The following is a 14,930-nucleotide window of genomic DNA, read 5'->3' on the forward strand; positions in this document are numbered from 1 at the left end:
TTGAGGCTTTCTTTCCACCCACCAGAAGCAGAGTCAGAGAGGTGCTGAGCTGAACATGGGCAGTGTTTATACAATCATTGTCCAATGGAGGTGGCCAAGGCTAACGGTCTCCAGGCATTCTGATACTACTGACAAGCTAAACTCCACTGTGAAGCTAAATGCATCAGGTTACCTGACTCTGAACTTGTTGAATATTCAATTCTTGTATTTAGTTTCCTTTACTTTGATTCTATATACACTAAGCACTCTTTTGATTAACACATTAATATTTTAATTATTATTATCCTATTTTATTATTATTTAATTTTCCATGTAGTTATTTCTGTAAGAAAAGAATATATTGATCATATGTACTTTAATATTTTGAGTCTCTGTTTTAGTTATTTCTCTCCCAGAATTTAAAAATTAATATTTAGTTTTTGCATATCAGTTTTGAAGTTTATTATGCCCCTGCCTCTAAGATGTAGACAACAGTACTGATTTTTTAAAGATTTCTTTTTTTTAAAGATTTCTTTTTTTTTTTTGACAGGCAGAATGGACAGTGAGAGAGACAGAGAGAAAGGTCTTCCTTTTTTGCTGTTGGTTCACCGTCCAATGGCCGCTGCAGCCGGTGCATCACGCTGATCCGAAGCCAGGAGCCAGGTGCTTCTCCTGGTCTCCCATGGGGTGCAGGGCCCAAGGACTTGGGCCATCCTCCATTGCTGAGAGCTGGCCTGGAAGAGGGGCAACCAGGACAGAATCCGGAGCCACAACCGGGACTAGAACCCGGTGTGCTGGCACCGCAAGGCGGAGGATTAGCCTGTTAAGCCAAGATTTATTTCTTTATTTGAAAGGCAGAGTTACAGAGGCAGAGAGAGAGAAAGTCTTCCATCCACTGGTTTACTCCCTAGATGGCCACATGGCTTGAGCTGGGCCCAGCCAAAGCCAGGAGTCAGGAGTTTCTTGTGGGTCTCCCTTATGGTGCAAGGGCCCAAGGACTTGGGTCATTATCTACTGCTTTCCCAGGCCAATAGCACGAAGCTGGATTGGAAATGGAGCATTTGGGACTCAAACTGGTGCCCATAATGGAAGCCAGCACTGCAGGCCATGCCACAGCACTGGCCCCAAAAGTACTAATTTTTTTTAGAAAATCAAGTTTCTGAAGGCTGAGAAAACTGAAAGCCTGGAAGACTGAGAAACAGATCTCAATTTCAGAAATGAAAGTGACTATCCAGGAGATCATAGCTGGGAACACAGCCTGGCAGCCTTTCCCAAGGTGAGCACATCCTCATTGGTCCAAGTGCTTTCTGCACCCTCAATGCAGGTCATGGCATTTCTCCAAAAGACGTTACTGATGTGTTTTCTACCAGTAAGCTTTTTGGTTCTAGGCATACACTAAGTTACTGGCTTGTCAACATTAAACTGTATAACATCCATTAGTCACTACATCTGGCTAGTTAAAAATGGACATTTGAGTAGTCATTTTTACAGTCACCATCCATTCAATCACTTAGTCACACCACTTTCCTTGCATAACCCTGTGCATTCACTATGAGGTACCAGGAGAACCTTATCAGAATATGATTATTTATGTTCTTACTTGCTCCACTCTGGCTACTCCCATATGAATGATGAGCAGTACGCTGCATGCCTGACTCATTCGTTTTATTCATTTTAACACTCAATGAGAGAGACTGCTCCCCCAGAAAAGCACATGAGCTTTTTGAGGTTATCTGAATGCCCTTATGTGGATATCATCATCATTTAACTTGTTTGCTATTATTCTGGTTTTTTTTTTTTTTCTCAATCTTAGTTCCAACCACAAACAATCTTACTCTTGTTTATGCTTTATAGAACTGCTTGTTTATCCTTATTGTTTATTGGTGACTCAGATTTAAAAATATAGTCATTTGATGAAAAAAGAAGCTTAGGAAAATTAATTATATTAAGCTACCCAATCAGAAAATGAGAGATGGAATTTGAAACTTGATCCAACAATCTATTAAAGTATGAATCATGTATTAGCTTAAACTTTAGTATAGTGGCTCTTATATTTTAATATACTTAAAAATAATTTGAGGCCGGTGCCATAGCTCACTAGGCTAATCCTCTACCTGCGGCGCCGGCACCCTGGGTTCTGGTCCCAGTTGGGGCTCCAGTTCTGTCCCGGTTGCTCCTCTTCCAAGCCAGCTCTCTGCTGTGGCACAGGAGTACAGTGGAGGATGGCCCAGGTCCTTGGGCCCTGCACCCGCATGTGAGACCAGGAGGAAGCGCCTGGCTCCTGGCTTCAGATTGGCACAGCGCGCCGGCCACAAGGGAGGTGAACCAAAGGAAAAAGGAAGACCTTTCTCTCTGTCTCTCTCTCTCTCTCACTGTCTCACTCTGTCTGTCAAAAAAAAAAAATCATTTGAGAACCTGATTAGACATTGAATTAAACCAAGCGTCCAGTTCCTTCTTTCCAAAACAACCATGGTGAAACAACACAGAGAAACCAAACACAAAAAGTGGGCAACATGATTCTAAAAATCTAACTAAAATCTGTGACAAGCTTTTGGAGCAACAAAGGTGAGTTAAGGGTTAGCGTACAGACACAAAAACAGTAAGATTTGTTAAATAACAGCTTTTAAACTAAGCCAATTCAGTAGAAAATATTTTTTTTAAATAATACAGTAAAATAAAGTTAGGAAGTAGTAGTAAAAAAGTGGAAGTGCCAAAAAGTGGAAGCTAGAGTGAAAAACATAAGGTAACAAAGAAATGTTCAATGAAATAATGAAGACAAATTTTGCTGAATTAAAGAAAGAAGAGACTGTTGAAAGGCCTTGGGCCAGCGCCATGGCTCAATAGACTAATCCTCTGCCTTGCTGCGCCGGCACACCGGGTTCTAGTCCCGGTCTGGGCGCCAGATTCTGTCCTGGTTGCCCCTCTTCCAGGCCAGCTCTCTGTTATGGCCAGGGAGTGCAGTGGAGGATGGCCCAAGTCCTTGGGCCCTGCACCCCATGGGAGACCAGGAGAAGCACCTGGCTCCTGGCTTCAGATCAGTGCGATGCGCTGGCCGTAGCGCCAATGGAGGGTGAACCAACAGCAAAAGGAAGACCTTTCTCTCTGTCTCTCTCTCTCACTGTCCATTCTGCCTGTCAAAAAATTTTAAAAAAGAAAAAAAAAAGAAAGGCCTTGAAGAGACACAGGAACAATAAGTAAAAATTTACACCCCAGCCATATTACAAAATCTCAAAATATGCCAGAGGAGGTCTTGTGGTGTAGGGGATTAAACCCCTGCCTGGAACACCCCCCCCCCATATTGGAATGTCCTGGAGCAATCAAGTCCTACCACTGTTTCCAATCCAGATTCCTGTGAATGCACATCCCCGGAGGCAGCAGCTGATGGCTCAGGTACATGAGTCCCTGCCACACACGGTAGACCCTGGTGCAGGTTTTGGCTCCTGGATTCCACATGGTCCAACTCCAGCTGTTGTAGGCATTTCGAGAATGAACTAGAAAAGGAATATCTCTCTCTCTCTCTCTCCCCTTTCTCCCTCCCTCCCTCCTTTCCTCTCACTTTAAAATAAAATTTGAAAATTAAATATTTGAGAAAGCATTTAAACTTTTCTGAAAGGACAGAAGGAAACTTAGGGTGAGATTTCCTGGGCCAAAGACTATGCTTCACAGTGCTAATTGATATTACCCTATTATTCTTCAGAATTGCATCAATTCATAGATCCACAAATAAAGAATAAGAGATCTTTCCCTACATCTTAGTGTGTTATCATTTTGAATTTTTGACATTTTGATAAAAGGTATTTCAGTGTACTTTTAATTTACAATGATCTTATTATGAATGAAATTGAGCATGCTTTCATGTATCTATAACTAAATGGGAACTGCTTATTCATATTTTTGGTTCACTTGGTTGTTAGATTTTTGTTCTCTATATTTTTCATTTGTCATTGCTTCTGGGCAGAAATCTCTCACTCTTACCTGGAAAAAAAATCAATAACATCATTTTCCTTTTATTAAGCTTATTTATTTATTTTAGTTGAAAGACAGAGAGAAAGACAGAGTCAAGGAGATACAGAGATTTCCCATCTTCTGGTTTACTCCCCAGTTGCCTTCATTGGCTGGGCTGGGGTCATTCCAAAGCCAGGAGGACAGAACTCAGTTGTTTGTTCTCAGAACCCTGTGTGTGTCAGGGACACAACTACTTGGGCCATCACCTTCTGCCTTCTAGGATTTGCATTAGCAGAAAGCAGGAATTGGGACAGGAGCCAAGACATGAGCCCAAGCACTCTGATATGGCATGTAGGTGTCCCGAGCAGCATCTTAACCACTGCACCAAATTCTTGCCCATTAATTTATCTTTTATAGTTTCTGAATTTTTGTTATTGTAATAAGGTCTTTGTTATTCCAACATTAGAATTTATGGGTATTTCTGAGGGTTTTTTTTTTTAACAAATTCCTAATTACCTGTTCTGGCATGACTATTTTTAGAAATTTCATTTCTAATTCTGGTATAGGGCCAAAAGTCTGCTTTAGCAATCTCTGTTCAGCCTAACACAGCTTCATGCTGGAAATGCAGCAAGGGATTCATTAGTGATAGCAATCCCAATGTCATTTGAAACTTTACCATTCAGTGAAAATAAACTCTGATTCTCAAAGTGAGTAAAATCATTAATCCTCCCAAAAAGAGTCATGATCATTTGAGGCATTTAAATATTCATCAAAGCATAATGATATAAACCATGGAACTTAGAAATGGCAGCACATGGACAGTGTCTCTTCCCATGGCCCCATTGCAATGACCTCTCTCACTTCCACTGCAAAGAACTTTTTCTTTTCAAAGATTTGTTTATTCATTTTTTTGAAAGGCAGAATGACAGGGATGGAGGGAGGGAGAGAGAGAGAGAGAGAGAGAGAGAGAGAGAATATTCCATTCACTGACTTACACCCCAATAGACCACCATGGCTGAGTCTGGGCCATGCTGAAACCAGGAGCCAAGAACTCCATCCTGGACTTGTACATGGTGTCAGGGCCCCAAGCATTTGAGCCATCACCCACTTCTTTCCCAGGCATATTAGCTGGGAGCTGAATCAGAAGAGAGCAGCCAGGACTCAAACCAGCACTCTGATATAGGATGCCAGGGTCAGAAGTGCTGCTGGCTTAACCCACCACACCACAATGCCAGCCTCAGGAGTCTCATTGTTCATTGCATTCTATCACCTGGTCATTATACGCACAATGATCTCCCCTGTATACATTCATTACATCAGTCAGAGATTCACTGATTGATTTGAGCACTAACTGTTTGCCCCACCCCCACCCCAACACACACACTGAGGTTTAGACACTGTATCTATCAGTCCCCAGAGAGGTTTATAAACATCCCATGTGCAAGCTTCAGACCAAACCAAATCTAAAGTCACAAATTAGCTCCCTTTTCTCATGTCTCTTGTTACTCCACATTCCCCCATCACCAAATACACATGCATTTTTCTTTCCCACATTTTCTAGACCCGAGTTCTCAGGTATTCAACAGACAGAAATTGGGTAGAATGTTTTTTCAATCAATCAAATGCATTCTTCTAATACTTAAAGACTTTTTGTTTTGATGAAGCAATTCGCCTCTCATTTCCTGCATGTTTAAATATGAATGAATGGGCTCATGTGTAGCTTGTATACCATCCCCACATCCTGGCCACTGATATTTATAGCTAACCTTGTGGACAATGACTGCTGTTCCCCAAACTAACAATCCCCTTTCTGTTTACCACAATCTTTTTCCTATCAGATGCATATGACTTGAAAATAGAATTCCCCTAATTCTAATCATTTTCTCCAATTTCTGTTTTGCCATTCAGTCTTCTTTCCTCTGTTCTCCCACATATAGTTTTTTCATATATCTACTCAGTCATACCAAACAAAGAATATCATTCAAAGTAAAAATTATCCATACAGATTGAAAATATGATCATCTTAATATCAGTATTAATTTGGTTATTACAGACAAGGGAAATATCCCCTATATTTTTGGCCAAGTGTACATTAAATATACTACTCTTCTGTTCATATTCTTATTTTGTGTCGCGCTAATAGATTCCTTTTAAATGTGCATGTAGTCCATCTTCAGATTAGAGTCTTGAGCATGATTAGATGTTTATCTAGAGGTGGGTGTTTGACCTGGCAGTTGGGAATGCATGGGTTCAAGTCCTAGCTCTGCTTTGGACTGTAGCTTCTTGCTAATATGCTCCCTGGGAGGCAGCAGGTAATGACTCCAGTAGTTGGCTCTCTGTCACCCGTGTAAGAGACCTGGATTGAGTTCCTAGCTTCTGGCCAAAGCCTGGTCCAGCTTCAGGTGTGAACATTTAGGGAATGAACCAGTGGATGGGAGATTTCTTTCTCCTGCCAGACCACCACTCTTTCTCACTTTCTCATTCTCCCTCACTCCCTTACAAATAAATAAAACAAATAATTTTTTTAGAGAAAGAAGCTTACCTAAATATAAAACTCTAGTGATACCAAAACGGTATACAGGGGGCCAGCCTTTTAGCATACCAGGTTAAGCCACAGCTTGCAATCTTGACTCCCATATAAGCACTGGTTCAGTTCCAGCTGCTCCATTTGTGATCCAACTCTTTGCTAATGTCCCTGGGAAAGCAGCAGAAGATGGCCCATGTGATTGAGTCCCTGCCACCTGCGTGGGAGACTAGAGAGAGTTATAGGCTCCTGGTTCAGACTGCCCAAACCCTGGCCACTGTGGCCATTTGAGGAGTGAACCAGTATGGATGGAAGATTCTCTCTCTCTCTCTCTCTCTCTCTCTCTCTCTCTCTCTCTCTCTCTCACTATAGTTCTCACTCTGTCTCTCTTCCTCTCTCTGTAACTCTGCCTTTCAAATAAATAAATCTTTAAAAAAGGCATACCTTCAAATAATTCTGGGTACAAAATACTTTGATTTTAATAAATAAACTGATAAAAATGTTCATAAGTTTTAAAACATAGACAACCAAGAAAATAGTACTAAAATTAGAGCCCCTTTTTAAAACTGCACTTCATTTATATAAAATGTATTTGTAAACTAGCCCTGATAAAAATATTTAGCAAGTTGGACTGCTACTAATGAAACAATAAATTATTTCTTTTACCATTAATAACAATTTGAAATTTTAAAGAAATTTTGATTATTTGATAACTAATGATAAAATGGAATTTCTTCATTAAAAACCAATTGAAGGTGTATAAATTCAGACCAGTCAAAGCTTTTAATTTCTTTTGGAGGCCGAGACAGAGAAGCTCTTGCATCTGCTGGTTCACTCCCCAGTTGCTTCCAGAGACTGAGGTTAGGTTGGGACTGAAGCCAGGAGATGAAAAGTCAATCCAGGTCTCCCAAGTGGGTGCAGAAGCCCAATTATTTGAACCATCGTCGGATGCCTCCCAGGATCTGCAATAGCAACAAGCCCTAAGCAGGGGGCAGAGCCAGAAATTGAACCCAGTTTCTTAGATGTGGGCCAAGGTATGACAACCACTGTGTTAGATGTCCACCCTGAGAGTTTTGAATGTGTCCTCAGCATAGAAAGAAATTGCCAATATTTTCCCAAACTTATCAGAATGCTATTCTGTATTTACATAGAGTACTTTTAAATATTTAAAAATAAAAACTTCCTGCTGATCTCAAACATTTGCTTTTTGTAGTAATATGTGACAAAAATGTAAATTAATTATTCTAAATCATATTTTAAAGTTTTTTAAAATTTATCCAAATGTCTTTTCACCTTCTTGTTTTATGTTGTGCTTTCTATAACACTTTTCAAATGAGAAATGTCAGCTCTGTTTTAGCTTTAACAGTGTGTGGCTCTCAGATAGAGTTTAGGGTTAATTGGGATTTTCTTCCTAGTAACATTCTGAAAATTAAAGAGAAAGTTTATCAATAAATGAGTATTATCACTTCCATTTCTGCTGTTCCCTCGAATTAATTCTGGGAGTCTGACTTTTATCTTTCATAAGAGTTATTGCAAAGTATAAAATTCTTAACTATAGTAATATTCTTGAACATAATTTTCTTTTTAATGAGAAAAGTATGGCATCTTTAGATGTTTTATGGCACTTTTAAAGGTAAATACTATGTGGCTACAAAAATTAAATGGAAAAATTTTCATAATACAATTAAATTACCAGGCTGCAAATGTGCTTTTCATCCTTGGTTTAATGTGTATGTCAGTGGCTACGAAAAAGACAAAGAACAGAATTTAACAGAAATGAATGTTACCTTTCTGCATATAGTTTTACAAATATTTAATAAGAACCATACAGTAAAATTTCTGGAGAAAAAATGTTTGGATTTAGTGTAAGTGAGTAATAACTTTGAGAAAATGAATTAAAAGGATGCTTTAGAGTTTGTGGAAAATGGTATTAAAGGATAAGTTTATTTTTTACAAAAATTGAAATGTATCCATAGTTTTTTCATAATAAACATTTCCCATGAACTTTTTGAAGATCCCTTAAATACATGGATTTCAAATTTCTTTACATCAAAATAAATTTATTTCAATTCCATTATCCATAAAATTAAAAAATGTATTAATTTGAGAACAAGAGAGAGGGAGAGAGAGAGAGAGAGAGAGAGAGAGAGAGAGAAGCTCCCAATTGCCGGTATTTTCCCAAATTCCTGCAGTGGCAGTGGGTGTGGGAAGCCTGGAAAAGGGGCTGCGCTTGGAGCCAACACAGTCACATCAGCCAGCACCACCACTTCTCAAGGTTTGCATTAGAAGGACGCTGGAGACAGAGATGGGTATCAAACCCATGCTCTCTGATGTAGGATGAGGGCATCCTATTTAGCTTAACCACTAGCTCAAAGGCCCACTCTCCATGAACTTCTTTTTTTTTTTTTTTTTGACAGGTGGAGTGGACAGTGAGAGAGAGAGAGAGAGAGAGAGAGAGGTCTTCCTTTACCATTGGTTCACCCTCCAATGGCCACTGCGGCTGGCACGCTGCAGCCAGTGCACCACGCTGATTTGAAGCCAGGAGCCAGGTGCTTCTCCTGGTCTCCCATGCAGGTGCAGGGCCCAAGGACTTGGGCCGTCCTCCTCTGCACTTCCAGGCCACAGCAGAGAGCTGGCCTGGAAGAGGGGCAACTGGGACAGAATCCAGAGCCCCGACCGGGACTAGAACCCGGTGTGCCAGTGCCGCAAGGCGGAGGATTAGCCTATTGAGCCACGGCACCAGCCTCTCCATGAACTTTTTAAAACTTCCTCATATATATATATATATATATATATATATATATATATAGGGTTGTCTACCATATTCAAGGAAGAGTGTCCAGTATTCCCTTTGCTGATTAGGTCATATCTGAGTGGCTGTGTTTGATCTAATCATCACAATTTCTATTTCTTTTAAAAGTGACACAGACCAGGGTTTCCTATACCATTTTAACTGTTATTGAGGAAAGGAAGTTTCCATGACCATCTAATAAATTAAGCACTTTTTCTTTTCTGCAGTTCTTCTCAATGCTTTTAATATGCTAAGGATTTGGCATCTCTATAAGAAGATACAGTATGCACATTTTTTATTTATTTAATTTTATTTTTTATCATTTTATTTGTAAGTCAGAGTTACACAGAGAAGGAAAGGCAGAGAGGAGAGAGGTCTTCCATCCGCTGGTTCACTCCCCAACCAGCTGCAATGGCCAGAACTGCTCTGATCCAAAGTCAGGAGCCAGGAGCTTCCTCTGGGTCTCCCATGCAAGCACAGGGGCCCTAGACTTGGGCCATCCTCCACTGCTTTCCCAGGCCATAGCGGAGAAGTGAGTCAGCACAGCGCTGGCCCCGTATGCACATTCTTTAAAATAATTGACTATAGAAGTCCTTTTTAAAACAATATACCTATTTCCACCTGGAGAAGTAGGTGAGAAACAACTGAATTCCAGAGGATGTTTTCTGCAGAAAATGCTGATCTAGTCGATTGGAGCTTGGCTAAAGAATAGGCAGGAAAACACTCTGCAAGTCCCTGCCTGATCTCTTCAGCACATCAGTCACTCTCTGGTGTCTCTGTGTGACCTTGACTTTGTCTTATATTGATACCAAAGGAAAAATATGTTTCTTGCCTTATGGAATATCTGAGGCAGAACTAAGGACAAATTTGCTTAGTACAATGTAAAAGTGTCATAATGAAAGGCCAAAACTGGGGTCGAGGAATGCATGCAAACTTTTGAGGTGACATCTGTTTTCCATTAATACAGAAAGATTCTGGGGGAATGAGTGCACAGAAATAAAGTTTGTTATTGAGTGGTTCATAGCTTCAGATCTCTATGAATGTGAAAGTTTTAATCACATTTTCTTTGGGGGTATGTAGCACAATGGAATACCATAATTTATAATGCACAAAATGAGTCCAATAGATGCCAGATGATCTTCCAATTAGAGATTCCTAGAGCTATGGAGTACCCTCAAAAGCCAGCCAGTCCAGCTACTCATCTGAGGATTGAATTCCCTGTAAACTGATCCCCCGCCCCTCTCCCCCAATGGTTCGGTGGCCAGGAGATCACAATTTCCTCTCCTGTGATAGTGTCCAAGCAGAGGAGGAAGGGCCATGTCAGAGGTGCAAAAAGACATTGTGTAAGACATTAGACAAAGGGAGCATTGCAGCCCCCTCTTTGCTAATATGTCATATCTCTGATGTGAAGGCTGAAGAAGTATCTTTAAACTGTGCATATTTTATGTAGATGATCTTATGGTAATCTGCATAATACAATTCTAGGCATTGTTGCATCAGGTTTTTTTAAAGATGCTATTTATAGACGGGTTCTGTTCACACTGTCTACACACATCTCAGAGGGGAAATGGTTCAATGAGTAAATGGAGGAGAGCTCATGCTTGACAAATGTCCTGAAAAATCAATAGCAGGTCTGTTTTATCTTTTATTATTTCCTGATGTCTTATCAATATCTGGTCTGATGCAGACATCTGTAATGCTGAGAAGTCCCTGCCTGAAGCTGATGCCACTTTTAGCTTAGCCAGCTGACAGATTCTGCATTATTCCTTTCCTCCCATCTTTCGTTTCTCAGATACTGTTGATGAGTTTGGAGGGTGCTTGGGATTCCTACCTATACTAGAAAAGCATGAACAAGGGAACTTTGGATAAATCAAGGGAACTTCAGATAAATTCAGGGAATCTAGAACAAAAAGATATTGTACCTTAATGCAATGCCATACGAAAATGTCAGCTGAGATACTCATTCAATAGATATCATACTCCACCATGAAGGACAGGGTTATGATGTAGGAATCGTGAAGGATTTAGATATAGAGAGAAATGTTAATGAGTCTTGAATCTTTTTCTACACTCTGAGTAGGTAAAGAAGAAGGTGCTTGCCCTTTAACTTCTACTCAGTTAGAAGAGGATTCAGGGGATTTCTCAAAGATGTTCACTGCATTTGCAGGGCACAATGGTCTGGTGAGGAATCCCACCTGAGAACCATAAAGGGACAAAACTATGGTTGGTTTGTTGCTCTGAAGGCAAAGCATGGTTGGGTTGGTTGGGTTGAGAACAACCAGCCTCCCTCCCAGAGTTTATTATAGGAAAAAAACAAAATCAAAAACAAAGGCTGATATTTGTTCTACTCATGCACTGGCTAAAAATCAGAGGAAGCTGATTTGAGAGAGGCTCAGGATATTGTTCTCAAGCCTTTGAAAAGGGTGGATCCCCCAGTTAGAGAGAAACTTGAAGAGCCCAAGTCCATTGGATGCCATGGGCTGAAGAAGACAAAAGAAATCAACCAAAATAAAGATGGACTGCCCCCTACAGGGAACTGTAGGGAAAAGGTGTGTCCTATGATGGAGGGGGAACTTTGGAGACACTATGACAGTCTACCCCATCCCAATTCCATAATTGAAAAAACAATGTCTCAATTTCAAAGAGAGAGAGCTCTTTGTCTACTCATTATTATTTTCCTTCTTTTACTTCCTCTGACCATGGTGGGATCAAAGGGTGTGGTAATATGGGCTGGGAACAAAGGCTGGGGTAAGATGGGATGGGTTGGGGTAAAGAAGCACAGACCAGAGCTGGGAAAGTTGGAAGTCTGAACTTTGAATAGGGGTTAAATTTTTGTGATGAGGAAGTACACAACTGATGCAGTGATTAAGTTGCTGCTTGGGCATCTCACATAGCATATTAAAGTGCCTGGGTTCAAGTCCTGGTTTAGCTCTCTATTTCAGCTCCCTGGTAATGCACACTCTGAAAGGCATCAGGTGATACCTAAAGTACTTGGGTCTCTGCCATACTTAAGAGACCCAGACTGGGGCCGGCGCCGTGACTCACTAGGTTAATCCTCCATCTGTGGTGCCGGCACTCCGGGTTCTAGTCCCGGTTGGGGCGCCGGTTCTGTCCTGGTTGCTCCTCTTCCAGTCCAGCTCTCTGCTGTGGCCTGGGAAGGCAGTGGAGGATGGCCCAAGTCCTTGGGCCCTGCACTCGCATGGGAGACCAGGAGGAAGCACCTGGCTTCAGATCGGCGCAGTGCGCCAGCCGTGGCGGCCATTTTGGGGGTGAGCCAACAGAAGGAAGACTCTCTCTGTCTCTCTCACTGTTTAACTCTGCCTATCAAAAAGAGAGAGAGAGAGAGAGAGAGAGAGTGAGAGAGAGAGAGAGAAAGACTCAGATTGAGCTCCCTGCTCCTCTCTTTGACCTGGCCCCTTCCAGGCTCTTGAAGTGAACTAACAGATGGAAGATCCGTTTTCTCTCTTCTCTCTCTCTCTCTCTCTCTCTCTCTCTCTCTCTCTCTCTCTCTGGAAGATCCGTTTTCTCTCTCTCTCTCTCTCTGGAAGATCCGTTTTCTCTCTCTCTCTCTCTCTCTCTCTCCCACACACACACTCTCTTTCTGTCTCTCTCTCTCTCTCTCTGGAAGATCCGTTTTCTCTCTCTCTCTCTCTCTCTCTCTCTCTCTCTCTCACACACACACACACACTCTCTCTCTCTCTGGAAGATCCGTTTTCTCTCTCCCTCTCTCTCTCTCTCTCTCTCTCTCTCTCCCACACACATTCTCTCTCTCTCTGGAAGATCCGTTTTCTCTCTCTCTCTCTCTCTCTCTCTCTCTCTCTCTCTCTCTCTCCCACACACACACACTCTCTCTCTCTCTCTGGAAGATCCGTTTTCTCTCTCTCTCTCTCTCTCCCACACACACACACACTCTCTCTCTCTCTCTGTTTCCCTCCCTCCATTTAAAGCAAATAAAATATATTTTTTAAAGATTTATTTTATTTATTTGAAATACAGAGTTACAGAGAGAGGTAGAGAAAGAGAGAGGTCTTCCATCCACTGGTTCACTCCCTAGATGGCCACAATGGCCGGAGCTGCACCAATCCTAAGCCAGTTACCAGGAGCTTCTTCTGGGTCTCCCACACGGGTGCAGGTCCTTGGGCCATCTTCTACTGCTTTCCCAGGCCATAGCAGAGAGCTGGATTGGAAGAGGAGCAGCCAGGACTAGAACTGGGATGCCTGCACTTAAGGCCAGGGCTTTAACCCGCTACGCCACAGCACCAGCCCCTAAAATACATTTTTAATTGTGGTAATTACAATGGCCTAGAAGTATGTACTGACCAGAGTAGTTTTCATTATCTGAAAGTGAATAAGAAAATATCATTTACTCATGATTATATTCATGATAACGAGTCTTTCATTGCTGCTTTTTCAGTATAATGGCTCCATTTTTTTTTTTTTTCCCCAAGTGAGAACCAGAGTAAGCAGCAGGATCCCAGAGGTCTCCAGACAAGGTGTGCACAGTGGTGGTGACCTGTTCAGGTGAGAGCTGACGGGACCATCTGAAAGTCTCTACAGGAAAGCCTGGGAAGAACAAAGCAGTAGCTGCAGATACTAGGAGGACAATTGATAATCAGGAACCAGGTATCCCCACCTAACGTCCCCTGATGTCAGGATTTTAGGTATAATTCGGGAAATCAAGGAGGAGGAGGGAATTCTCACTTGATGGAAAAACTCTTGAGTTGGCAGTTGATAGACTCAGTGGACTCAGAATTCATCTTTGCTATCATCTTGAAATCGAAATTACATTGAAGAATAGGAAAACTCAGTTACTTTCCAGGATGTCAGCTTGAAGCCTACGGAAGTCTACCTATGACATTCAACATACCTCAACTGAATCCACAATCTTCACCACATTCCCTTTCTCTCTTGGTTTCACATCGGTTGAAAATATTTGAAGAATACATTTCCTGGGTTGTTCACGTGGCATAGTGGTTACGATGCCCCTTGGGATGCTCTCATCACTTCTTGTAGTGCTGGGTTTGAGTTCTGGCTCTGTTTCCAATTTCAGCTTCCTTGAAGGCAGCAGTAAAGTACTTGGGTCCCTGCCACCCATGTGGGAGACATGGATTGAGTTCCCAGCTCCTGACTTTGGCCTGGACCAGCCCCAGTTGTTGCAAGCATTGGGAGTAAACCAGCAGATGGGAGTTCCCTATGTTTGTGCTCTGTGTGTGTGTGTATGTGTGTGTCTTTTCCCAACCCCCTTCTCTCACTCTCAATCTTTCTGTCTTTCAAATAAGAAAGAAAAAAAAAATTGGGATATGCTTTAAAACAAACAAAAAAATTCATTTTCTTCTATCACCATGACACTTCAATTCTTAAACACACCAGGATAGAAAACAATTGCTTCTGTGGGAAGAAGAATTGCTTTGCAGCTCCCACACAAAATCTTGGCTGAAACTCAGCTGACTGATATGTACCAGAGAGATGGGGATGAGCTCCGATAAAGAATTCCATTTTATCTTTATAGAGCAGAGGTCTGAATTCTGGCCACACAGGAGAATTATCTAAAAAGTCATTTCGAAACCCTAATTCTGGAACCCTACAATCAATAAAATCATAATTTTCTAGGTTGAATACTGTAAATCCAGAAATGATATGCAACCAAAACGATTGTTTTTGTTTGGTGTCTAGCATCAGTTTTGATTGCAC

Source organism: Lepus europaeus, chromosome 1, assembly GCF_033115175.1.
Source record: "Lepus europaeus isolate LE1 chromosome 1, mLepTim1.pri, whole genome shotgun sequence".
NCBI classification, from domain to species: domain Eukaryota; kingdom Metazoa; phylum Chordata; class Mammalia; order Lagomorpha; family Leporidae; genus Lepus; species Lepus europaeus.